At 41.0% G+C, this 22,310-nt stretch overlaps 1 long non-coding RNA gene across 2 annotated transcripts in view; it reads right to left on the bottom strand.

Moving 5' to 3' along the window:
- Positions 1 to 8,635: 8,635 nt before the first annotated feature.
- LOC142140105 (uncharacterized) overlaps positions 8,636 to 22,310 on the bottom strand; it is a 53,989-nt gene continuing 40,314 nt past the window's right edge. The window contains exons 2-3 of one of the 2 annotated variants that reach the window (XR_012688294.1): positions 19,853 to 19,947; positions 8,636 to 9,088 (exon numbers count right to left, since the gene is read on the bottom strand). This is a non-coding gene — a long non-coding RNA (uncharacterized LOC142140105). Of the gene's footprint in view, positions 9,089 to 9,955; positions 10,998 to 19,852; positions 19,948 to 22,310 lie in introns of those variants that run through there. The other variant, XR_012688295.1, reaches the window with a different exon arrangement.

Genomic DNA, 22,310 nt, shown 5'->3' with positions numbered 1-22,310 from the left:
GAGAGGTGGCAGAGTTCAGTGCTGAAACAGAAATTGTAATGATAGGACTGTCAGTGTTCTTCAAAGTCTCCAGTGACATTGTATTGTGCCATAGCTCATACAGAAACAGGAGGGGTGACATTGTTGTTGTCACTCTCCAGTCTCAGTCATGATGATACTAATCCCTCTACCTCATGTGTTAAAGCATATATTCAAGTGCATAGTGGTTTTAAGTCAGGGAAACAAAAATGTAAATAAAAAGCTTGTACCTTTTTAAAGAAAAAAAACCTCTCTAAAAATAGGTGAAAGTTTACTGTAGAAAAACATAAAATTGCCATGATACCATTTTACCCAAAATATTACCAGGCATACCAGCATCAGGTAGCTCTCTTCTCTTAGCTATATTTCAGCACCTGCAATCTACACTGTCATCATATTTACCTTCATCATTGTGTACATCTTCCTCACACAAAACGAATTCATCCCTGCTGGAATCCACCATCACAGAAGTCTGTGTACTTTGATGTAATTGCCGATAATGGCCTTCCTCATGGAATTTGTAGTTCATTTTATGGCAGAACTGTCACGATTTCTGGGCAATTCTTTTACAGCAGAGCAAATATCAAAATATTGTGCGGACTTATCTGCATCACCACTGGGTGTCTTGGGAAAGCAATTTTTTTTCAACAAGCAGTTGCCAGAGAAACTGAAGGAGAAGACGTCCAAACAAGATGTTGATAGCTCTTGGATCCTTGCGAAGCAAATTAAGTATTTAATCTACAATTAAAATATAGTTAGCACATTTACTTTGTTTTATTTCACATGTTAAATTTCTGTAGCTCCTTGTCAAAATGTATTATTAAGACAATCACTTGACTCAAGCTAACCGTGTCTGCACTCTCTTCACAGGTGACTTCTTCGATGGACTAAAGTACATTCTCCTCAAATTCTAGTCTTCTTGCAGCTGCTGCATTCTCCTACATGCTGTTGCAGAATCCTGAAAATTACCCTAAATTTTTTGGGACACAAACAGCATCTCCTGCATGACATTGTAATTTTTAAAAGTTCTGTAGCACCAAGTTGATTGTGTGAGCAAAACAGGAAATGTTATGGAATTCCCCTCAGCTGCAATGCTCTAACAATATTGGTGTCGTTATCAGAAATCACATATCCTCAGGAGAGTCCAGGCAGGATTAGCCATGTTGCAATGACATCCCTTGCTTTTTGTAACAGATTGTCAGCTGTATGCCTCTTAGTGAAGCCACTGATACACAGAGTAGCCTACTTCTGAAAAATGTGACGTACTTGGGTACATGCTGCTGCTGGTGAAGGCGAATCACCAACCTAGTGGGCTGTCACAGTCATATTATCTTGCTGCATTAATAGTGCATATTGGACGCAGATCTAATACTAGCATAGTCCCCATGGCGTCTGTGATCCACTTTGCGACTGGGTGACGGCTTTCTTACTTTCTTCCTCTAGCAAAGGATTGTTTAACAGTCAATTGTTGTAAGCTACTAATAGTCATCTTCTGGGTTGAAGATCCACCCCCAGCAGCAGCAGACTAAAGCTCAATAATTCTTCAGAGGATTCATGGTTAGTGGAGAAGTCATCTAGAATTAGGAACGTGGATGCAGGACTATCTCCCATCACTTCTGGGGATATTGATGATGAAGTTGTTGGGGGTGTAGATTGCAGGTGCTGGGATCTAGATGAGAGAAGGGAGGTAGATCATGCTGGACTGCTTGTTGGTATTTTTTTTAACATAAGTTAAGGAGGTTGGATGCCTTCAGAGAGACACTGCAAATGGTGAACAGTAAGTTTTGTATTTTACACGTTTATGGGACACAAGGTCTTCACAGGAGAGAGTGTGTTCCTGTGTGTTGAGTTAGTAGCCAGACAGGCTAGAACTTGTTTATGTCTGGAGAATAAATATACCTGAGGCTAGTTAAACCAAGACACTGGTATGATATATCTGGCTGAAGTGTGTGAAGTGCAGCTGCCTGACCCCAAAAGACGGTACCCCTAACCCGATCCTATGACAATATATGTATATGTGTGTGTATGTATACTCAGGTGTATTAATGTGTGTTTGTTTGTTGCTTCTCTTTGTGTCACAGGTAATCATTTGCTACATTTATATGGGGTAGTTACAGATGCAATCAAAAGTGAAAACAAGTGGTTATATTATTTTTTTTCTTCCATAGTCTGAACATGTTTCTAATAAAAGTAAAGTCAATACTTTGCAGTGTAAACATACATCCCAACTCTTCTGCTTCAGTCTCACTACTATGAGCATATGCAATGTACACCTGTCACTGCTGCATGTGGCTTTTGTGGCCTTTTTAGGTGAAGGTTCAGGGTTTCCTAGAGCTTCTAAAGTGCTAGACATGCCCCCAGGGGATGCAACATTTTCCATCATGGGATGACCATGCACCCAAAGTGGCAAGGTTATGCCCCCTACTAATGAACAAAGGCAAAAGTTGAGGATCAAGGACATTCCAAGTATTAATAGACTATTCTTTTGCAATTGTACATAATTTATCCACAAGCACATTTTAAAACTGCGTTTGGCAAACTATACAATGTATTTATATATTTTTTGCAGCGATCCACGGATGTGCCATACACATGTTTTAAATCATATATACTTTTCTATTGCTTGTGGTTGACTTGAAAATCTATTTAGAAATATTGTTCAATTTTACTCGCACCACTTATTTAAATACAAAATACTTCTGTGTGTTTTTCTTTAACTTAAATATTCACAAAACAAAGGGCCTTGTTTACAAAGTGCAAAATGACACGTACTGTGCTTTGATTTGCGCTAGTACTCGTAGTTCTCTGCCAAAGTGCACTGGTTTGCAGAAGAAGACACCAGTGTTTGCAGAGAGGCAGAAGCTTACACTGGCAGTGGGGAAAAGCTGGGCATAGTGCAGGCGTTCCTTGCTAAGTAGAGGGTGAGTGCACCAGTGCACATCATTTTCCAGATACTAGATTTCATTTCCAAAGAGAGATTGTTAAAATTAGATAGAGTATGTGTGTCGAGGTAAGATGGGGGGGTATGGGGGAGCACCCGGGTAAATATGTTTCTTGCTTTGTGAAAAGGTGCATGACCATTTTAACTCTGCATAAACAATGACATTTTGCACGAGGTTGGACTGGTGGATATCAGGGGCTAGAGTTACTAAACTCCGGGTTTGAAAAAGTGGAGATGTTGCCTATAGCAACCAATCAGATTCTAGGGCCTGATTCATTAAGGATCTTAACTTAAGGAAATTTTTATTTCAGTCTCCTGGACAAAACCATGTTACAATGCAAGGGGTGCAAATTAGTATTCTGTTTTGCACATAAGTTAAATACTGACTGTTTTTCAAGTAGCACACAAATACTTGATAGCTTATTTGTACACTGAAATGTAAAGTTGATATTTAAGAGAAAAACTGAAAAGTTTAATTTATTGAAAGGGGTGGTGCGAAAGTGGTAGAAGGTTGGACTTTTGATACGAAGTTTGCACAGCGCGCCTCTTTTCTACCTCTCTGCAAACTTAGGCACGTAGCTAGATTCTGGATGCATCTACAAAGAAAGGAAAATAGATGTATACCTTGATGTATGTTGGGCAGATCAGGGGCTTTAACTAATTAAAATTACCAATAGATTTTCAGTATTTTAGTTATCTAAAGTTATTTAAAAGTGTACTTATCCTTAACAATATAGGACAAAAAATTGTGCCAAAAATCGATCCACCCACTTCATGCCCAAAATTGCCAATGCCCTTTGAACCCCACAAAATCAGGATTGTTTGGATGGGGATATGCTGTCATTGAAGTAGAGCTTAGGGAAAAACGAAACTTTGCACCTCATCAACAGCTAGAAAACTCATGTTGCGCTGCAAGGCGTCATATTTGAAATGTGCAGACAGATTTAGATTTGGGAAGGAAGAGAGTTCTTGTTCAACTCTAAATTAAAGTTGCCAAGTACACGCACAAGCGGCCAGTGTTGTCCCTGCAGGCAACAGATCTGTATGTATGCCCCTTACGCCTCAGTATGGTCTGTCCAGGTGCAAATTTGCTCCCATTTTAGTTGAATTTGCTCTTAACTCTAAATGAGGCCCTTTGTGTTCGTATGATCCATTTATTGGACTTTCAAGCTATGCAGAAATAAAAGCAGCATCTTTCTTCTAAAACAAAGAAATTCTGTTTATTGGTGATTTGCTCAAGGGAGCAGAACATGTCAGCTTGCTAACAAGCTTGCAATGGGTAATTAGGGTCACATACTCTTGCACATTGCCGTTTCTGTTTAGGGTTTCTAAGTATAACAGAGGCTTCATACTGCAAAGCAAAAATAGAGATAATCTAGCTCTAGACATGGGAAAAATACTTGTCATTACAAAGCGATGCTTTGTCATCCAGTGACTCAATCACTACAAAATAAATCACACACTCCTGTACATACAGCAGTTATGAAAAGGCCACTTGTAGTTTAGGTTTCTGGGATATCAATTTATTTGCACATGTATGTTCTTAACATTTCTGTCGTGAGATTTAGTGCTTTATGATGCCTGTGGTGAGACAAACGGCCTGTCCTTTGCCAGTCTAATTCACATTCCTGGCCTAAGGACCTAATATGGCTGGACTGAGGAGGGGAAGGTGGAGGAAGGAGGGCTTGGTACAGGCAGCAGACGTGTGAGCAGATCCTTCAGTTGGTTTATAACCTGTCTCCCTGCAATGCCCATCCATGGGGAACTGCTCTATGCGTTAAAGTCAGGTGCAACTAATACATAGCAGTGGTGATTGTCATAAGGGGAACCTCTTTGGTAGACTGGAGATAGGCATTTTACCCTGCACAGAGGTCTATTAAATCAAATTACAAGAAGGGATATTTAGTACATAAAATACCACAAGGTGATTTAATGGAAACGAAAAACCTCAAACACTTGTGTATATTTTATACATGGTTACCAACCCCCCGGAATGTCTGGGAGACTCCCAAATTTTTGGGAGCTCTCCCAGACTCCCTGCAGAGCAGGGCATCCTACCCGCTTCGTTGGTGAAGAGGGTGGGGCGGTGCTAATTGTGTCATCCTGGCACTACCCCCTGCTATAATAGGCCGAAATTGGTATTGTACAACAGAAAGGCAGGGCCTAATGACGTGATTGGCGTGGCCACGCCCCCAAGACACGGCCAACATTGGAGATCTCCCGGAGGGGTGATCTCCAAAGTTGCCAAGTAAGATTAGATACTTTCATCACATATAGAAATGCCCCAGTAAAGTCAATAAAATACCCAGCTGGTTGTCCATTGTCTGTTTATTGAGATGTGTATCCCGCCTGTTTTCTCTCTGACTTGTGTAAATACAAGCAAAGTGATTACTGCAGGAAATATACTACTCTCTACATGAATTGTAAAAACAAGGGTTAACTGGACATCTGTTGTCTCTTTTTATTTTTAGATCACTGCAGAATGGTTTCACTACAGTATAGTTGAAAACATATGTTAAATCCAGGCAGCCCTGTCCCTGTGACTATATAAAAAAATGATATTTCTTGGAGGTGACACTACTTTAGCTGTTTCTGGAAAACAAAGCTCAGTTAGAACAAGCCGTAACCACTGCATTTGTGTAAATAAAGTATACCTTTAAGCTAAACACTGGAAAGCCAAATCACAGCTTTCACTTGTAATCATAGTGCTGCAAGTACACAATGGCATCCTTTAATGTAAAATACAGCTTTTCTCTATATCCATTATGCAGTCCCAGCTTTCACAATGTCATTTTGCATACTGTATACTGAAATAGTTTTGCATTGAGGGGCTGCGGGAGTGAATGTGCAGCTTACAGAAACTGCTGACCAAGTACATTCTAGTTACTTATTTTTACATTCTATACATTTTAAATGTCATGAAAAAGAACTGTCATTTATTGGGGCTAATGTAATATAGTCGTAGGTTACAAGCAAACAAGCCGGTGTGATGTGGCGGTTTCCTCATACACTACTACACACATTTTTATTTTTCATATCTTTATTAAAGGACCACTAAAACTAAGTTGTCTTAGGAGCTACTAATAATATTCATATATATCAATATATATCCCAGTTTCCGATCGACCATCAGTTTAGTGGCGAGGGCGGGGCTTATGAAGCGCTTTGCGTGTCATTGTGGCCCCGCCCCTGTTGTAATTGGTTTAAACTGTGTGATGTCGTTTACGGGGCGGAGCCAATGGCGCGCCAGCTTGCCCAAGTTTGCAAGTATGATATATACATATATATATATATATATATATATATATATCATACTTGCCAACTTGGAAGATCGGGGGATGGGGCGTGGCTGCGGGAATCGCGTCATTGGCCCCACCCTCCTAAACGACATCACACAGTTTAAACTTTCAGGAGCTTATTGGTGTTGACAATATTTGAGATAGGGTTGTGATCATGAGGAAGGTCAAGCTGATTTTTTGTAAGTAATCCAACCAAAGGACACTGCAGACAGCCACTTTAAGCAAGTGTTGCAAATAACTCAAGACATCTCCAGGCATGGAAAATGGTGCGTACATTTACTGTAAATATTATTAGTGATGCTTTTATATAAATCAGTTGTTAAGTTTTAGTGGCAATTCCATAAAAAAATGAAGTGTGTCTTTTTAAAATAAATCACTATGGCACGCTATGAGAAGAATATTGTTATTTACCGCATTCCCCTTTTTTCTTCAGGCTGCAAGTCACAAGACATGCTGAGACCTATGAGTCTGTCACAGACTGACTGAGTCTGTCGGCCATTTTTATTTGTCAGAGAGCTTTTGAAAAAGAAGATAATTGTAGGAGGGTAGCTAAGAAGAATGACTATCACATGCATGCTTAAAGGCACTGCACTTGCTATTTAAAAAAGAAAAAATACACCTTCTATGTGGGATTGTTACTTTAAACCTAATGATCTGACAATCACTGTATATATTGTTCTGGCTCCATATGGAAAAAATTAAAGGAATGGACACTAGTTTTTGTTAATGAATATCCGCTGTCTAATAATAACATCAGTTAGAGATATTGTTATTCATTTTTCTGTAGCCTTATTGTAACAATAAAGAGGCCTTTCAACTTTTATTGATGTGAATAGCATGAAATGAGATAATTATTCTTCCACTAGAAGAAATCTTAAAATGTAATAAGAATAATGTGCAATAATAATCTAATCATTAATTAGGGGGTATGAATTAAAGAACAAAAATTGTCAGGTGCTCACTCTCAAGCAATTCTACACTACTGACAGAGTAAGAGCAGAGCTTTGGGTCAAATGTAAAGATATATATATATATATATATATATATATATATATATATATATATATATATATATCAACAATGTCACGTAAAAGGGTAAATTGTTACATATTTTGTGTTGCTTCTACATTGTCTTGCTATTTCTTATGTTAAGCTGGGTACACACTACAGGTTTTTCACCCGGTTATTGTGCCAATCACGCGATAAGCAACATGTTAGGTCCTATATCGCATTAGTGTGTACGCCCCAATGATCATGTTTTATCGTACCAAAGCACATCAGATCGTTTAATTTGATTTTATAACCGGACTAAAAATCTTTCTACACGATGGAACAATGTTGTGCCAATCCTGCGGTGTGTATGCACTCACAACCATCTGTCTGACAATTCTGATGATAGTTCCTCCAACAGCTACGCTAGGGGCAGGCTAGGCAGGGGGGCAGGGGGCATGGAACAGGGGAAATTGGTAAAAGGCTCTACAAAGACTTACACAAAAAAATGTGGTATATAAAGAAATATTTGTGAAATAGGAACTGTGTTGAGTTCTCTCTCTTTTTTTTTAAGCCAGTAGTTGATTCCAAATAAGTGGGATAAATGTGTATATGTTTATTCTTATACCTCTTGTGGGGGCACATTTATCATTTATCGTTGAAATAGAGAAATGGTTATTAATCCTTATCGGACGGATAAGTATTGATTCATTTCTCAAATTTATCAAAATCGGAGTTCAGAAACAGCAGTCCCGATAATCTGTTGTTTCTGTGAAAAAAAAAATCATACTTACCTGCCTCTTCGGAAGCGCTGTCTTCGGGTCTTCTCCTTACTCTTCAATTGCGCATGTCCAGTTCCAAGAACTGGACATGCGCACACAGATCCCCTCTCTGTCTCTGCAACGATAGTAGCAGAGAGAGAGCACTGAGTGACAGGGAGGGATCATGTGATCCCTCCACACATGCGCTGTCCAGCTCTGCTCTCCGGAGCAGAGCTGACAGCATTAGATTTCCTCAATTCGGAGCTGGCGTACATTAACATGACAAGTTCCCGAAAAAAATGTTTTTTCGGGACTTGTTAGATTGCGGCCAGGAGCAGTCACCATTCTGTTGAATGGTGACTGCTCCCAAAAACTAAGAGGAATGCAAAGCAGCAGATATCCATGATATCTGCTGCGATGCCCCCTTAATAAATTTGCGGAGGGCACTGTGGGACCTTAATTACCCGTTAAAAGCACTATCGTGCTTTATTAAATATGCCACATGGTCATTATCAACCATATGGACAAGTGCATATTTTAGTTCACCAAGTAAACCAGAATGTTGTTTATAAAATCCTTTATTTTCAAACATAATAAAGATTTCTAGAAAGTAGGTGTGATATAAGAATTTCTCACACTACAGAACAGGATAATATTACTATGATATAACTACATATTTTAACATTTCAGCTGGTTAGAGGCGTGAAGCAATACTTTTACATACATGTGAAACAAATCAAGATCACTTTTCTTCTGTTTGAGGAATTTCTTCTTGACATCATTTATGTTTACCATCAATTCGTTGAAATATTCGTTCACCTTTGCCATCTTCTCGGCCACACCTGTTGTATCACCGGAAGCCAGAGAACTATTGATGCTTTTATCTGGAATGACAATGATATCTAAAGGAGCGGCGTAAACCGTAATTTAGTTTTTTAAGATGAAGTTGGACACAACATAGCTTTTAACACTCCCCTGGACAACTACCATTTGCTCAACTTGGACACTGCTTGGAATCACTTTGTACTGATGTCCCTCCTGGGTTTGTTTGGGCCTGCTGCGGTGATGGTCCATACTAACTGAAATATACATACCAATTTTATAATATATAGGCACAGGATACACCTTATGTTTTTTTAAAAGCTTTTTAATGATTTTTTAATTTCTTTCAGTTCCTATTTTATTTCCCCAATTCCTATGTCTGTGTTTTCCTCTTTTATGTCTATGACTCCCCCCTCTTTTCTTTTATGCAGTGCACACTTCCTCATGTATTTTTCTTTATGTAAATAGATGTCACTGTTTTAATAATCATACTAATCTTTACTGTTATCATTAATTAACACCGTTTACTAACAAAGTTTTAATAACCACTTTTCATACTCACTTGTTTTAATGTTCGTTCGGATTCTCTTCGGCTTTCGTTGCTTCTTGCTCTCCAAATGACCATCGTTTCTGTATGTGGAACTTCTTTTTTTCCCCAAGTTTGTCACGTAGCATGTTAATAAGCTTCTGCATGATTATTTCCTTCCTGTAATTAGCTGTTCATTATTTTATTTTTTTGTGACAATCCTAGTCATGTTGGTCCAGCACCCTGACCATCATCTCCGTCTCCGTTGGACTCATTGGTTTGGCTCTTTTCACCTCTTCTAATGCCAGCTCTTCTTCTCCTTCCCCTTCCACTCCTCCCTCCCTTTTATCATTCTCTTGCTCATCTGCCACGTACTGCTGGTGACAGCCTGGCTCTTCTCTGTTTATATAGATGCTTCTAGTGCATACGTGAGCGTTAACAGTTGGTATGGACCAATCGCGGCACCTGTAGTTGCAGAGCGGAGCATTGTGAGCAAACGTTCATTCGCCTCTAGCGTTCATCTGTGGTGGTATTTGCAGTTTTGCATTGACACTTTTTGGTAAAGTTTTTGTCCTTTACGAACGGATTGAACGCTTTGTATACCACATTTCATCGCTATTATAGTGAGATAAGTACTTTTTTACATGAGACTTTGTTTTGACCTTTTTTTCGGGTATGGAAATATTATAATATATGTTGTATCATTTTTATATAGCAAGTATAGGGTGGCATCTGACAAGAGTGTTGAGCTGAGGAAGGCTTCCTTGAGGCCTACAGATCCCATTCCTGCTTGTGGTAATCCAAGTCAAAAAAATATTCCAACAGGCTTAAGAGGACTTGGTAAGAAGGAGCCATCCCCATTATCCAGAGGCTACTGTAGATTGGGTCAAGGGGAAGATCCAAAATATGAGGACTGTGGTCAAGAAGGAACTCAAAAATTGGAGTCATTAAAAAGATCTGGGCAGGGGTGAAGATGTATATATACCTAGGTTGTGGTACGTTGACCTCCTGTGTTTCACGGTTGACCAGGACATAGCCAGGCCGTCAACAAGCAACATGCCCCAGATGGAGAGCAGTTCCTCACCTGTCCTTCCAGAAACTGAAGACATACCGCCAAGTGGCATAGTAAGTAAACACACAAAATCATGAATGCATAAAATATTTATTTACATTTTGGTAAACATGGGTACTTCCAACACAGAATGTCAATGTACATAGATTATAACATCTCATTCTGCCAGGACACAGCTCCTTCACCAGGAGAACGTATATAATAGCCTCACAAGTCTCAGGTATGATCTAACCCAGAGCTTGCGGTGAAATTGTTGTGCTGTATTTGAGATCAGCCAGTGTCCTTCCTGTGGCCAAAAATCTCAGGGTAGCAAGCAGTCTCTGCTCTGTAGATATGGGTCTCCTTAAATGAGTGTCCTCCTTCTGGATGAGTGAAGTGGCAAGCTGGAGCAGCTCCTGGAATGTGGTATCATTCATCTACAGGAAATTCCTGAAGTCATCAGGATTGTTGTCCCGTATGTCCTGTAGCAGGGGCATATGTGAAAAGTCTCTCCTCTGCAAACACTACTTGGTCCAATAACTCAGATTATTTCTTCTTTTTTCTCTCAGGTTTAGTGTTTGCAGCATTCCTGCTAAGGCGAGAAGCAACAAAGCACAAGCTTTTAGTTTATTTGATCATTATATTTCAATATATCTAAGTAAGTCATGATCCTTCTTCACCAGTCTTAGTATTCCTCACCCTCCTTCTCATTCCCCCTCTGATTATCTTACCACCTGCTCATTTTCATCCCCCAGACCTCCACTTCCTCCACACCCACTTCCTGCTTTGTGTCTCTTGTTTGTCTGCCCCTCCCCTCTAGATTGTTAGCTCTCGTGAGCAGGGCCCTCTTATCCTCGTGTCCTCCTCCTTTTGTTCCTTTCACCTTGGCTACCCTACTCGATTTCCTCAACTCTAGCCCCCTACCCTTGATCTAATCTCCTCCCTTGTCTTCTCACCTTGCTGGCTTTAATCCTGTTAGCTGGGCCCTCACTCTAGGGCACAGACAGGAAAAGCTTACTTTATTATTCTCTCTCCCCTCTCTTGCTTGTGTCAGGCGCTGTCCCCGCTGTTCTCCCACAGTGCAGGGATGGTCACCTGATGTTTCCGGCCAGGGGGCGTCCTGTTTCCGGCCGACTTCCTGGTGTCGGGCGCATGCCTGGCAACGGGACGCATTGTTCCCCTCCTTCCTGCAGCTTCCTCCTATCAGCTGCAACCTGCCTCTACTTAAACTTCACTCTGGCACCCTAATGGTCTCCATATTGGTCTCCCTGTTTCCTCCAGCGTTCCTGGTTTTCATATTCTATTGGTTTGACCCAGCTATCCTGACTATTCTCCTAGTTCCTGTGTTCTGGTTTGATTCCGGCTTGCTGACTATTCTCTGGATTCTCGTGACCCCTGACCTTGGCCTGTTTCACTTCGCTTCTGGATCTCCCCGTTGTACAGCCTGTCTCTGCTGGCTTGACCCGGACCATCTTGACCCTTCTTCACCTCGCTGGTAACTGTCTATCTGCTTACCCCTTGCAGCCAAGTCCATACCTCCTTGCGGGGGTCCCTGGTGAAAACCAGGGGTACGTTAGACTCCGCACCTCCTGGTTCAGTGGCGCAAATACCAGTGGGTGTTCTCATTGGCTTCTCAGCCTGACAGCTTGCTTTAGGTCTTTCCCCCTTTCACTCTCTAGCTTAGTATCCAGCCCTCTAATTAGGCCTCCTTAGTACTAGTGGATTGATAACTTACTGCACTTTATTTCTACTGCCCTGTATGCCACGTCCTGTTTTGTCCTATGCTCTACTGGGTTGATAGTTTATTGTACTTTGTTATTGTCATGCCCTGTAGGCTGTGTCTTGTTTTTGATTTGTTCTGTTTTCCCGGACACTTTGTGGCGCCTCATAAATAAACGGTAATAATAATAATAGTAATAATAAATCGTAACAAGTGTACAGTTGTGAACGGAGTTGCCGAACGTAGACTATACACAAAGCTGAACAATGGAATGAATGGTGAAGATGGTATTTCCTGTTTCCGGATGTATGTTTGTGGGTGTTCTGTGAGCCGAGGTTCAACCCATTATTTAAATTAATTTAGCATTTTGCTGCTGGGACAGCAGATATCTGTACAGTGTGTACTGAGTCATGATCCTTTAAGCCGATGGTTATGAGTGTCATACGAAAATCACAGATCGGACGATAAATCGTGTAAAACGTGTATAGTGTACTCACAGCATCCTGGTCGGGACTTTCAGTCTTTGCTAAAGTCCTTAACGATATCGCATCGGGAGAAATTGTTTGTAGTGTGTACTAGCTTTACTATTGGAAGCTGCAGCTGTTATAATTGTAACTTTTCTCCATCAGACTCAATAAGCTAGTTACTTTACATTGTGCTGCAAAACAGCAGGTAGCTGCTTTATCACTAAATAGCACATGGTCTTATCTATAGCCTAGTTAGTACCTTGAGATAGTGATTTATCTTGTACTATTTACAAGTGAGGCCTGCTGTACAAAGCTATACTTTAGACACAGTGGTCCTGCACACACAGTGGTTCTATATCAATAAAAAACATTAACTTAACATTTAGCTTTTATAACAATGACTACAGGACGGAGAACACCACCCTCTACATACACAGTCAGAATGCAAACATTACGGTGTCTCTTTAAGTGTTCACTGACTCATAAAATGACTAATTCAGACACTCACATGTTATCACACCAGCATTAAGAACACTTTCAATTTTTCATTATTACTTTTCAGGCGATACCTTTCTGAGGATTGCTACAAAGTATTTTATGCCATATATAGTTGTCAATACAATTGCATTCATCTATTTGCACTGTTCATATACAGCCACAACATTAAAACCACATGCCTAATATTGTGTAGGTCCCTTTCATGCCGCTATAACAGCTCTGACCTGTTGAGGCATGGATCATTTAAGTTCTGTAAGTTGCAAAGTTGTGTATTTTATACCCCCTCTCCCCATCGCTCCCCTACCACAGTAGAAAATATATTTTCCTGGTGCAAATTTTGTACCCAGTAGTATGCACAGCCTATGGCCAGCTTGGTATGAATCGCATGACCACTGTTCCACAGTTCCATTTGAACTATTCTACACCATTTAACCAGTGTAGTTGTTAGGAACCCCTCCAGCCGGCACAACACAACCCGGAATCTACTCTGCCAATCAGGTGTTCACTGGAGCCCCTGATAGTGGGGACAGACTGGGCCGCAGACTGACAGAGGGTCGTGAAGTGTGTACCGGCTGGGGAGAACCCAGGCAAGCGGAGTGGAGTCCAAGCAGAGGTCAAGGGCCGGCAGCAGGTAGCAGAGCCGATAAACAAGCCGGGGTCAGGGGTCACGAGCAGACAGGATGGTCGGTATACAAGCCAGAGGTCAAGGTCACGAGAAACACAGGCAGGGTCCAAATCCAGGCAAGGGGTCATACACGGGTAGTCAATAGGATTTCCAAGAGACAAGAACAAGACACAGAGCAGGTCAGCAGACTGGAACAGAAACTATAACCGGCAGTGAGGCTGCAGACCTCACTGCCTTAAATACTAGTGGCCACCAATCAGAGCCTAGCTCTGAATCACACACAGCCCCCTGCCTGATTAATGTATCAGGCATTAATCAGCCCACAGGCTTGTTAAATCAAGCCACAGGAAGTTTTACCTTCTGCGCATGAACGCCCGGCTTCCTCCGTTGCCGGGCCGCAGCGCAGGGCACAGAGCTTCCGACCGTTGCCTTGGCAACGGTCGGCCAGGATCCGGAAGTGATGCCCCGGTCGTCATGGCGACGGCCGGGACGTCGGAAGAAGGTAATGAGTGTCGCGGCGGTGCCCGCGGCCGCCGCGACTGTCTAACAGTAGGTTACTATTCTACACCATTTGACCAGTGTAGGTTACTATTTTACACCATTTGACCAGTGTAGGTTACTATTTTACACCATCTGACCAGTGTATGTTACTATTCTACACCATTTGACCAGTGTATTTTACTATTCTACACCATTTGACCAGTGTAGGTTACTATTCTACACCGTTTGACCAGTGTAGGTAACTATTTTACACCATTTGACCAGTGTATGTTACTATTTTACACCGTTTGACCAGTGTAGGTTACTATTTTACACCATTTGACCAGTGTAGGTTACTATTTTACACCATCTGACCAGTGTAGGTTACTATTCTATATCATAAGACCAGTCTAGGCTACTATTCTACACCATTTGACCAGAAAGAGACTCAATTTTAATAATATACAGAGCAGCACCATTTTACTAGTGAACAATTTACAACGTGACCAGGATATAATGCTACACAAATATTTGACCATCTATTTTTGCACATTTGCTTAGGCATTTCAATGAAAGCTTAATAGAATGTGCAAAATACCATTAGCTACAAATTCTTACTACATCTAGGATTTGTTCTCAGCTGATGTTCTCCTGACAAATGCTGTCTCCTCTATTCTCTAACTGCTCCATAAACGACTGTGCTACATAAGCAATTTAGCAATACACAAATTTGTAAACAAACAAAAAAGGACTGAGTTGCATTCTTGTATACTTGCACTTTCCTCTACTCAACCTCATGACTGTGTAAATGACAAGCACAAATAAAGAGAACAGCTTTAAATATTGTCTGCTTCTTAGAACTTACTTAGAAGTTTTCAAAGTATTTACCAGTTGCTTTCAAATAATTTAGTCACCACCAACGTAACCTTGATGCAGAATCTGCCTGTAACATACCCAGAGGGTTATGTAAGTTAATACATATAGGACTGACTGAAAGCTGGTTTATAATAACGTCTGGAGAGAAGGCGATAAGACAATCAGAAGCCTGTTCACCCCTCCCCCACAATCTCCTTTTCAACTCTATTTTAACTAAGGATACAGCTAAAGAAGTAGCTGGAACTCCTGAGATGGGATGTACATAGGCTATGTAATAAAAAAAACACACAGCAAAGATGTACAAATAAAACTTACTTGCTTTCATTGCAACTAATTAAATACAAATGAATTCTGGTTAAATAAATTACAGTATCAGAATTTAGACATTTTATTGATATGTGATATTTAGGCCATACTTGCCAACATTTTTTTTTCTTTTTCCGGGAGATGCCGGCTGGGACGTGGGCGTGCAGGGGGCGGGGCTGCGAAATCGCGTCATTTTGGCCCCGCCCCCGTGCCGGAATGACGCAAATTGCGTCATTTTACAGTGGGGGCGGGGCTAAACGCCGCGATTCCGGGTGAATCGCGGCGTTTAAACTAAATTTTTCCCCCTTCCTATCAGGGAGATTGCCACACTCGTCCGGGAGACTCTCGCAAAATGCGGGAGTCTCCCGGACAATCTGGGAGAGTTGGCAAGTATGATTTAGGCATATACACATAGTTGCTAACTGCCCATACGTTTCAGGGACAGACACAAGTTTTAAAGATTTGTCAGTAGCAATGTGTATCTCCATTGAGACATTCCCATTTTTCAATGTTGACAATTTGGCAAAATGACTGCTGTTATTCTGCATACTAAACGTAATTATCGCTGTCCATGTTTTTCTCTGGTCTTTAGAAATGAATATTTAATAAAGTGGGACATTTAAAGTGCAATAAAAGTTACCTTAAGATGAAGTATAATAAAAAATATCATGCTTGGGATTTTAGTACATAAATGTCTAATGAGACACTGAAGTGTCTCTGGAAATATTGTGTATGTGCCTTTAAGAGTGTCGTCATTTGTATAGAGATTAAGGGGCCTATTTATCAAGGCCAAAACCAAGGGGAAATGGCTTTTTCCGAATGGTTTAGGCATATTTAAGTAAATTGACTATTTAAGAAAAGTAAAACGCAGGAGATTTCGGAGATATCTCTCCTGCATTAGGCAAATGACAGCAGCCCCCATAAGACTCAATAAGGACTGCAGTGTGGGCAAATGAATATCTCACGGATCCCTCTCTGCAGCCTTCTTGCTCTCCCCGCCTTCATTTACATAAAGGACTTCTGTGCATGCTCGAGCCTAGGTTGCGCATGCGCAGTAAAGACTCCGGCTCTTCAGAGAGAGGTCATCGCAGTGACGGCCTCCTATTGGATGTTCATGACTTTGGTAGTAAACTGCCCTGTTAATCCACCTATCATCGCTGCGGTGACAGATGATAATTAACGGAGCAAAAGTCCGACTGTAAATAAATCAACCCCTAAGTGCAAAAGTTTTCCATTCCCTTAAAAGCCATTCATTTTTGATAATATTTGTAAGGCTATTATGTGAATTGTTTCTGATAAAGGTCAGTGCTGTCACATCCTCACAGACTGCTCGGCATTTACAGTTGTGTGGCTTTAAAGTCACATCGCTGCAGCCTCAATGTTTAAAATCACTGTGGTTTAACTGGCTAATACCACTGTGATTTCTATTGGCCAGATCTCCAGCAATATCACTGGGTGACAATAAAGAGCTTCCTCTCTACACTTGCAAGGTTTTCTCACCCAAGCTAATGGGGAAAAAACAGTAACCTCCACTGAAGAAACGCCAGTTAAGGTAGGCAGTCTTGGTGTTTGGTTTGTATGGATGGAGAGGCCATTAGGCTATGGAGAGAGTGGGACTGTGCTGTGGAGGAAGATCCTATGCTGGTCACAGGTGGTATATGTTGTACCAGAGGCGGTACTAGCGAACTGTGGGCCCGGATGTAGGGAAGCGGGGAGGAGGGAACTGGGGCCTACAGCTCACTAGTTCCCCATGCAGCGGGCCCCATTATCTCAATGGGCCCCAGTGCACCACACCTGCTGCACCAATGGTAGTTCCGCCACTGTGTTGGACATAAGACTGTGGTGGGCATAAGACTGCGGTGGGTATAAAGGCTGTAATGCTGGGAATAATGTGGCGTATGGTGGGCACAGGATATTGGTGGACACTGAGCAGTGCATTATGGGCATAAATCTGTGGTTAACAGGAGGCTACGGCACACTGGGCACAGGCAGTTTATTGTTGACATGGGACTGTGGTGAAGAATATTTTATGCAGGCCACAGTCAGTATAAGTTGGCTATGGAGGGCCTGTGGACTGTAATACTAGGCTCATGGTGAAATAATGCAGCCATATAATTGTGGTGGGCATGGAGGTTGTAATGCTCAGCTCAGGGTTATGCATTATGGTAAATAGGAATATGGTGGGCACACAGTAGTGTATAGTGGTTAAAGTACGGGGGTGGCACTTGCAGTGTATGTTGGTAATGGGTCTATTATGCACAGTATGACACGCGTTTGCTACTAGTGTTTGGAGCTCTTCTGGATCTCACTGCGTGCTTCCACAGTGTATTTCCCATGGTAAATGTATGTGTATGGAAAAAGATATAGTCCAAAAGCCGGAAATGGAAACTGAATGCTACCATAAAGCTAGTAACAGTGGTAGTTGAACACAAGGAACAATGGTTTGTAGTATGATACACATTTACATGCATTTTAGTAATGTTAGGCTGGGTACACAATTCACACTACAGGGTTTTCAGCTAATTATCTGGCCAATCACATGATAAACAACCACTTGGCCCGATATCGCATTAGTGTGAATGCTCCAACAATGAACGATTTTCATTCTAAAGCACATCAGGGGGTAAATGTATCAAGCTGAGAGTTTTCCGGCGGGTTTGAAAAGTGGTGATGTTGCCTATAGCAACCAATCAGATTCTAGCTATCATTTTGTAAGAATGTACTAAATAAATGATAGCTAGAATCTGATTGGTTTTTCAAACCTGCCGGAAAACTCTCAGCTTGATACATTTAACCCCAGATGTTTAAACTGAACTAAAAATCTTGTTTAATGATGGAACAATGTTGTTCCAATCCTGCAGTGTGTATGCACTGACGGCCGGCAGTGTTCATAGATCTCTATGGAGTGTGCAGAGTCACAATCTTTTCATGGTTATGATAGATGAAGAGCATAGATCTGAAGGTAAATCTTATAAAAGGTGTTTAGTGTGTGCACATGAATCAGCATGCTGATCAGGGCTTCTATTTTTTCAGTTGTTGGTAAAATCGTTAACGATATCGCTTCGGGAGAAATTTTCTGTAGTGTGTACCCAACCTTAATAGAATGCATGCAATTAGCTGCAGTGGGTATGAGGATGCAAACACATTCAGATTTAACCACAGACTATGGTTTGTTTTGTCCACTCTACTAATTTGGCTGTTGTAGATATATGACTATTCAGACTGTTTTCAGACCCCTCAACCACACCTCAAAATATTCCAGGGAAAAAAAAGAAGGGCAAAAACTGGTCATATCCTGAATTCACCCTCAACAGAACCTAATTTTACAGAGTCCCACACTAGCAAATTAGTAGACAAACCACACACCTTTTGGCAACCGAAAACCAGGACATTCGGGGGAGGTATGACATGAATTATATTCGCAACTGAATACCTACCAGCGTTTGAAATGGACAGCGGGACACCTAAAATTTGCTATAAAATACTTCACTTTTTCTTCTAGCCACAGAACTCACAAATGCTTCTTTACAGATGTCCAGATCATAAACACAAACTAATAGACGGGGTTGAATAATGCTTAGGGACCAAAAAGGCACATTTGAGAATCAGCAAAGTATATCCAGATACATCAGATCCAAAAGAACCACAACTTGATAGGGATAAGGACAGGAACAGAATGGTTGGTATATTTGTGAATTATTTTATAGGATTTTTGGGTATTTTTTATGAGTTGAATAAATCATGGTTACGTCTACTGCACACAAAGAATCCAACCGAAATTACAGGTGAAAATGTTTAATGGGATCCTATCTTCAGATGACCTTCATTTATTGGCTTGTACACAAACTAATACAGCTACAGCTTTTACAATACACTGCTTTTTATGTTTTTCTCCTGAGCTGTTTAGTCTTAAATGTATATCAGGAGACAAAGTTCATTTACTGAGGTAATATATATAAAGAACTCTGCTGCAGGAAAGAGTACACAAGCCAATGAATTAAAGTTGTTTTATGTTAGAGAACCCCTTTAAGTTGCTTAGCTTAGACAGCTTGCGTTCTACTTTACTCCCTATAGGCAGTAGCACTACATATGTAAAATGGGAAAGTGCTGGATTAAAGGCAGAGTGACACTGGGGCTCAATCCCCACAAGGCCCCACAAACTTACTACTGCCACAAAACGGCCACTTTATTTAACCACAAGGCATGGAAGGGGTAAGACAGTATTTGTGCGGATTTAAAGGAAGCCACAATTAGAAAGCTTATGACTCTCTGTTGGGCAATGCTGTCGTACCATAGTTGCTCCCGAATTTCTGGGCAGGGCAACCTCCCGTATCCTGCCCACTTCGTGAAGCGCGTGGGGTCCAGGGCTTAGTGGCACGATCCACCAAGCCCCACCCCCACCCCCACACGCATACCTCCCCACGGGATTTCCCGTAGGCCAACACACAAAAGTTGTCAAGTATGTGTCATACCCACTAGCCTGGTGATGTGTGAAGATTTCCATTGTTTTCGCTGGTTGCTCTGGGCACCCCACAAATCTTAAATAGGATCTGGTGAAATCTGCACCCTACAAAATATGGTGCAAATGTGTTAATATTTGAACAAGCAATGCAAGGATACAGTATTTAGTCAGGAGCCTTGAAAGCTGTATGCATGATCTCTCTCTCTCTCTCTCTCTCTCTCTCTCTCTCTCTATATATATATATATATATATATATATATATATATATGACATTTCAATTGTGCCTACTTCTTTTTGAATAGAAAAAAGTTCAATTCCCTATAAAAATAACTTAATTGGTGCTTTGTGCAGTAAAACAAACAACGGTGGTCTTTTGTTTGCTGTAACAGCTGACATGCATGTAGATCTAGGGTTTAAATAACACCATATAGTAAATATAGATTTAGTTTAGCAAATTACTGTCATCTAATTAATGTCACACACTAAAAAAAGAAAGCGCGTCCCTATACACATCATTGTGGTTTACGTATAAAGAGTGAGTAACAATATGGTGATGAGTCACACCTATTCACTAAAGACTTTGTAGCATGATAATGAGGTTCCATTGTATAACAGGAACAGAACTCATCTCCAGTAACATACATACGTTTCCTGTTCACTGCTCAAATGTGCACTGGGGAGTGACAGCCAGGGGCGTAAATAGAAATCGTAGGGCCATGTAGTAAGAATTGGAAACGAGTCACCACCGTTCTACGCAACTCCTCATTATTACCAAATTCTACAAAGCACATCTTACAGATGGAGCGATCTTTATTGGAACTAATTTGGTTCTTCAATTAGCACCAATTAGAGAGATGGTTAACACATTTTTCCAATGAAAAGAAAAGGCTGGACCCGTGACATACATTTTGTGACATCTGCACTGTGGTCTACTGTGGAATGTCTACTCCTTTTGTACAGCTTTCCAAACCTCACCCAGGTCCCTCTGCTATCTATAAATCCTTTTATCCATTGAATCTTCCACCACAGTGCAGTGGCGTTAGATGCACATGTACTTCTCTGTGTTCCAAGCCAAGTTACGTTACATATGATGCTATGACTGCATTTAACAACGGTCCATAATCTCCAGAGTAATCCTAGGGTTTAAAGACTGATCCTGGAAACTGTTGCACTTGATGACCAACTGCATACAAACATACCACACAAGTCCCATTTTTGGCAAGTTGTGATATGGTCTGGTGGATCGGTAGAGAAAATGAAGCAAAATAAAATGACTGAATCATACCATTCAGGGCTGCTGCACAACCCAGTGTCACAAACCAATACCGAACATCCTGTACACTTCTATGGTGTGCAAAGAAAAGTCTGCATCGCCGCAGAATGCCTTTGTGGCCATTCCGGGAGCACATCGCAGAGAACTGAATTCCTTCATAGCGTTTCCAAAAGAGATAAGCAACATTTTCAAAATATAAATATTTGCCTGCTCTGCTGGTGCAATTTGGGCCTGGGTGTTCCCAGTCCTACCCCAACACCACACTGTAATACAGGGCCTGATTCATTAAGGAATGCAAATGCCGATACATGCTGTATTTTGCTCTGCGCATGACCAGAATCGGACTATACGTCAGTGAATGCATGTGCAGGCAAGTCATCTTCGAACGCAAAGGACACATCCGGCAGCATACGATTTCATGCACGGAGCAGGGAGGAGAATGGGAGAATGCACGCAATCAGGGTGTGCCAAGGTTGAATGTACGCACATCTGTCCGATACAAGCTCTAGGTGTCTCTCAGGTACGTGGTTTTTAGCTGTATCTCTTGCACCACGTACAGGGCAGGTGTATGTACTATGTGATAGTGATGATGATCACGTACGCGGGCTAGAACATGTGTTTGCAATCAAGAGCAACTCTAAAAATGCATTTTATGTGCAGTAGGCATTCAGAACATCATGATAAATGTATGGTACTTGATGAATGCATTACTGGAACTTTGCAACTTTGCCAATCAAATCTAGAATATGGATTCTTATAAGTGCTCCACTATCAATTGCAGCCTGAATAAATTCTTAGATCAACTATACACCGGTTGAAAAAAAGTGATAAAATTGAGAAATAAAATTATAGAAATAATTAGGCGCTATCTCTCTCTCACAAGCCATAGGTGAACAAAGTGATAAATAATACAAATAATACTTATATTCAATTTGATGCATGAAATGATCCTCGTGAAATCACAACAATGTATTCAATTATGTTAGGACAAATAAGAAAATAATAATAATAATAGTGTAATACTATATAAATAAATAATACCAATTTTGTTCGTACTATAACTTGTGAGCGAAAGGATCTTGGAGATTGTGTTCCCCCCTCTTGTAAATCCACTTATAAGACCGTTACTTATATTATTGCAAAAAGTCAATAGTTATGGAACCTCTTCTTAGACAGATGGCCCCTAAAGATATTA

Source organism: Mixophyes fleayi, chromosome 2 (genome assembly GCF_038048845.1).
Source record: "Mixophyes fleayi isolate aMixFle1 chromosome 2, aMixFle1.hap1, whole genome shotgun sequence".
NCBI lineage: Eukaryota > Metazoa > Chordata > Amphibia > Anura > Limnodynastidae > Mixophyes > Mixophyes fleayi.
This window is presented reverse-complemented; position numbering and strand designations above follow the sequence as displayed.